This window comes from Arvicola amphibius, chromosome 7 (assembly GCF_903992535.2).
Source record: "Arvicola amphibius chromosome 7, mArvAmp1.2, whole genome shotgun sequence".
In the NCBI taxonomy this organism is placed as follows: domain Eukaryota; kingdom Metazoa; phylum Chordata; class Mammalia; order Rodentia; family Cricetidae; genus Arvicola; species Arvicola amphibius.
The window spans coordinates 77,258,852-77,264,728 of record NC_052053.1 but is presented as its reverse complement, the minus strand read 5'-3'; positions in this window follow the sequence as shown (position 1 = coordinate 77,264,728).

Sequence of the window (5,877 nt, the reverse complement as noted above, 5' to 3'; positions counted from 1 at the left end):
TGAGACAGGCTAGCTCAATTTTAAAAGAGAGGTCTACTCAGTTCGCTGATTTGAGGGCTCAAGGGCATGTTGCTGGCGTTGGTTCAGTTCTGCATGTACCTTCCTTGTTGTCGGTATCCTGAGTCAGCTAATGATCTCTTGAGTCAGGGAGTCTATATTCATATCTGCAAATTTGGTCTTTCTCCTATTTCTTATAAACCATCAGAATAAACCATGGGAGCTCTGCCCTAATGACCTAATCTAGCCCTAATTGTTTTCCAAAAGGTTCATCTTTAGACCCCATAGTTAGGTTTTGTTTGAACGATGTTTGTATCATCAAATGACTCTGGGGACTCAACACCTATGTGAGTATGGTGTGTTGGTAGTCCTAGTCAAACTAGTCTAGGCATCCAGGAGTCACAAAAGAGGTCTGGTGATATAGGACTCTGGTCCTAGAGAGGACAATAGATATATAAATTGGAAGAGAAGGGTGGAACAGCAGGGCAAGTCTTGATGATGGACCCTACCAAGGAAAAATGCTCAACATTTACCACATGGAAACCTTGGGGGAGGGGGGAGTGAGCTCAGTCAATAGAGTGTTTGCCGTGAAAGCATGAGGACCTGAGTTTGGATCCCCAGCACCTATGTCAAAACTGGATGACATAGCACACACCTGTAACCCCAATGCTGGAAGAGGCAGAGGCGATAGATTCCCGGACTTCACAGACAGGCTGGCCTGCTTAGATTGCTCAGGTTCAATGAGAGAAGCTGTGTCAAAAACTAAGGCACAGAGTGCTTGAGGGAGACACCTGCTGTCACCTCCGGCTCCACATTTCCATGTTCACATGTGCATGTACCCACATAAACTCTATGGGGGGGGAGTTAGAGAAGGGGGAGGGTGGGAGACAGACCTTGGGAGATGCATAAGATGCATAATGGAGTCAATTTCTAGCAAAAAAATTAGACTCAGACAACCTCTTTAGAGATCATTAGATCAACTTGGTAATCTGCTCCCATCCCAGCCGCCATCTTGGGTCCGTGTGGAGCATCCCGGGGGAGTACTATGGTAGGGATTCTGGAATTGTTTGAACAGAGGGAAATAGAGCCATGGTGATTAGTGATGTCTGCCATGAGCGTGAGAGCCAGACTGGCACAGAGACCAGTGCTTGCCATTCATAGAGGCCAGATCTCTCATTGGGAGACAAAGAAGTATAGGTTGGAAGAGTGTGGACCTTATGAAGGTCCACCCTGCTGGATGCAAAATGAGAATTAAAATGTTATTTATGCTCCGCACCAGCGAGTCTTCTGCCTACACTACCAGGCCTTCTCTGGACATTGGTGGGCAGCCATAATCAATTCTCAGTGTGTTCAAGGAGGTAACCACTTGGTAGCAAGTGAGTATCGACTCAGATCTCCGCAGATGGCCACCCACACACTGCTGGCCTTCACCTGCACTTATTTATCGAACAAACAAGCCTTTGAGCCAGTTTAAGGACGTTCACCTGGCTAATCTCAATGTCGTTTCAGGGTGCTTGACCCTCCATTGCTTGAGTGCCTACTGCATACTTGGAGCTTTAGATGTTGTACCATATTAAAAACCTCACTCAAACCCTAGAAGGAACTATGGGTACCCATGCCTTTATGAAGTGCAAAGAGGAATCCAAGTGTATTACCTAGCAAGACACAGCTCATGATTGGTTAGCCCCAGCAATGACCATAACTCTGAACATCTTTTCTTGTATATCCTTATTTAGGGAATTCCATTGATGAGTCACAGCAATGGTAAAAACTCCATGATTATTGCCCCAGTACTGGGCATAAGCTGCCCTTCTGATCCCAGGGGATGACACACATCCATTCCTCCATCCTCCTAAGGCAGACATTAGTACATCCTCATTTCTCAGGTTCCCAACTTTGCAAGAGGAACCTCCTTCCCCCAAACTCTACTGAATGCCGTCCTTACATGAATACTCAAGTTTAAGTACAAAGATCTGATCAGGACACTGTTAGCCCCAGGGTTCTCCCTTTGGTGAAGAGCAGGCAGAAAAACCATGTTACTTTGCTATGGTGGGCACAAAGGAGTACCACAAACTGGCTCAATGCCTGGAATCAACTGTCTTGCACAGTTCCAGAAGCCAGAAATGCTATTGCTGGAACTGATTCCTGAACCCTGCCCAGATCTCTCCTTGACTGACAGGTGGCCATCTTCATGTTCATATCCGTGATGACCTCTCAGTAGCTCCCATAGCACCCCCCGCCTGCCATGTTCAAGAGGTTTACCCATGTCTATTCCTCCACATTCACATGGCCCCTTTTATAAGGATACAGGTTAGGTTAAGATGTACCTAACACACTCATTTTTACTTGATTGCCTATATGAAATCCCTGGTTCCCAAATACAGTCTTGTTCTGTGTTACTGGAGGTTAGAATCTTGACATATGAAATATAACTCCACCCACAGCAGCACCTGTCTGTCCTTGTATAGCACAACACGGGATGTCATATTACTATGGAAATTTCCGAATGTCTAATAATGCTGAAGTATTTTCACAGTGGACCACCGTAGACACCCATGTGCAGTGTACAGTCTGTATCACTCTCCATGGTAACTTCCCGGACAATCCTCTGAACAAACAACAGGACAGCAGAGAATCTATCAAACCCTTGTTTCTTGTTGCAAAGAAGTTTGTAATTCAGCATCATTCCCTGAGTCCCTATGAAGCCCACACTAAGCACAGCGTGTAATCCTGGCCCGCCACGAGGGGACACAGAGCACAAGATGACCCAGTGAACACGTAGCTTACTCAGTAGAAGAGGTTCAGCGGGTGAGTGCTTGGTTGACTGAATCTGAATATTGACTAGTGATCTCCCTCAAAAGATGTCCAAACATAATGAATGCTCACCAGGAAGAAATGTATTTTTAGAGGTTTTGATGCACATTATTAAAGTGGCTCAAGATGGCATCCTGGGGCAGCCCTGGGGCTGACAACTCATGCTGTCTACAGGACTTGTTTCTACAGGATGTTTTCTCCCACTCAGCTTTCCAGTGTCTGTTCATCCCCTCATGTAGTCACAGAGATAAAAGCTATGTTTTTGGGCTGAAGATGTAGCCCAGGGGTAGAGAAGTAGCCTCAAATGCAAAATCCCTGGTTCCATGGCCAGAACTGTAAAACAGAAGTATATATATGGAGAACTGAACAGGATTTCTGTGGACAGCCAAAAGGGAGTGAAGTGATTTACCCAACAAGATGAACAAAACAACCTCATGAGGGTAGTGGCTGGGGCCTGTTGCTGCCTTCCTAGCCTGGAGACCAGGTTAATATTAACAAGCCCACGTTGATGTGGGATTGTGCAACTGGGGCCTGGTTGCCAACTCCCGTGGATGGTGCCATCATTCACTTCATCTCCAGAACTTCAGCTGCCCTCCATGTAATGCCCAGGAGGGAAGAAGTCAGCTCTGGGCAGTAGAGTGTTACCACACACTGTGGCAATGTCTCTGGTGGGTGTCCCAGCACATCAGAGTCTTTCCATGCAGTCTGCGAGTGCAGGGGCAGAGGGCCTTGGGAAGCTATCTGTGTCCCTGTTTTTGACCACAGGGAACATGCACATAGGCAGGACAGATGTGTGCAATGGACGGGAGGTCTGGGGTCTACTACCTACGGTCTGGCATCCATCAGACTCCTCTCATCATTGCTAGAGTGAGAAACCCCCACCCTCACCACACTTAATAAAACCTTTGAGACAGGGCTTCTTTGTGTAGCCCTGAATATCCTGGAACTCACTCTGTAGACCACGCTGGCCTTGAACTCAGAGATCTGCCTGCCTCTGCCTCCCAAATGCAGCACTGGCACCTCCAGTATGATGCCAGAGGTGGTTTGGAGTAGTTGCTTTCATGTGTTGGACAGCTTGGGAAACACTGTATTCTCTTTTTCCAATTTAGATGGGAATATTTTAAATGTTCTGAGAAGTTCTTCAGTGAAGCCAAATACAAATCTCTCCAAATTCTTCTGACCAAGGACCCTCTCCTGGTAATCTATGAGGTTTGTTCCTGTAGGCCAGGTCCCCATTCAGGTAAGAATAGAGCTGCCTCCTAGAGCATCCTTCCTTCTGGAGTATCCTGGCCCTGGAGCATCCTGGCCTCCTAGAGCATCCTGCCTCCTGGAGCATCCTGCCTCTTGGAGTATCCTGGCCTCCTGGAGCATCCTGGCCTCCTGGAGCATCCTGGCCTCCTGGAGCATCCTGGCCTTCTGAAGCATCCTGGCCCCTCTGTCCCTTTATTTCCCCAGTACCCTTCCACTTATTTCTTAAATTAATGTGTCTTTTTAAACATTAGAGAAGAAAGAGAAATGGTCTGTGGCCACCCCCTCAGCCTCTCCACTGCTTTGAGGGAACAGACCGTTCACTGACCTTAACCATGGCAAACACACCTCGACCCTCTCCTGCCTGCTTGACCTCTCAACACCCACATAGATCACTCTTTCTTCTGCCTTGGGGCTCAGATGCCAACGCACCAGTGGGTGAAGGGATCACAGGAGGGTGTCTTTGCTGACCACGCTATCTGAGCAGGATCCTGGCACCCCGTACTCTCCATCTCCAGCAGAGGGTGTTTCTCCGTGGAACTCATCACCTTTCCCTCAATACGTACCCGCTGTGTGTGCTCGAGTCCCTCAGTGACAACCTTCCTAGAGACACACAGTTTTGTCTGTTTTGTTCCCAGCGGCACACCAGCACCTGGCACATAATCCACGCTTAGTAAATAGTTGGCAAGTGAATTAGCATGTGGGCTCACAGGAAAAAAAAAGACACGCGTGCTCTTTTTAGACTCTCTTTAGGTTTGGGCGGTCTTTCCATGTTAGCCTCCATAGGGCCTTTTACAAAATCTTGCGTGTGTGTGTGTGTGTGTGTGTGTGTGTGTGTGTGTGTGTGTGTGACAGGGGTATGTTTGGGGTTGGGGGTGAACGTCATGCCATATGCATGGGTGTCAGAGCACACGTTTAAATGTCTCTTTTTACCTTCTCCCTTCATAGAGACTGTCTCTCGTTAGTTCTCTATGGTTATCTATCTCTCATGCTCCTAGGGGTCCCTTTGTCCCCACCTCCCATCGTTCATTCCGAATGCTGGAATTATAACCATGCATTCGACCACAACTGACTTTCACGTGGGTTCAGGAAACACAAACTTGGGCCTTGCTGAGTCATCTCCCCAGCTTCACCTGGGGGTCATGTAAAAATGCTGTACCGTGTTTCATTTCAGCGATGTACTGTTATTAAAAAGAGTGGCGGAGGGAGAAGTCCATGTGGGATTTTTTTCCTCTATGTATGAGGTCACAATGAGAAAGAATGCCCTGTTTACTGCCATGCTGTGCGTGAACAGCCCTGTGTTGTGAGTTTCTAGGAGTGGGCTTCCTGGGTTCAGAGTGGGAGTCTTTTACTTTTACCTTTAACAGCTCTTACCACATTGTCCTCCAATGAGGTTGCGCAGATTTCCCTTCCTCCACATGGCAGGACAGTGTCTGTTTTCTCATATGCTCGTAGTACTGGGCACCAGCTCCGTGTGACTGTGCCAGCTGGGCAGGTGGACAGTGGCGTGCTCTTAATTTGATTTGGATTTTTTTAATTGCAAATAGTTAGGAAATCTTACAAATTTCCACTGACCGTTTCTGTTTATTTTTCTTTCGTTCTTTTGAAAGCTTGCTGATGATATTATTTGCTGGGTTTTCTACTCGTTGCTTACTATTTCCCGATAATAGATTTGAAAGAAATCGTTGAAACAATAGTCTTTGTGGTACTTGTTATCAAGATTTTCACTTCGTTCGTGGGCTGTGTTTATGTGATTTCATCTTTATATTTTTTCTTTATATTTGAATCTCAAATATTTTACTTTGAAATGTGTTTTCT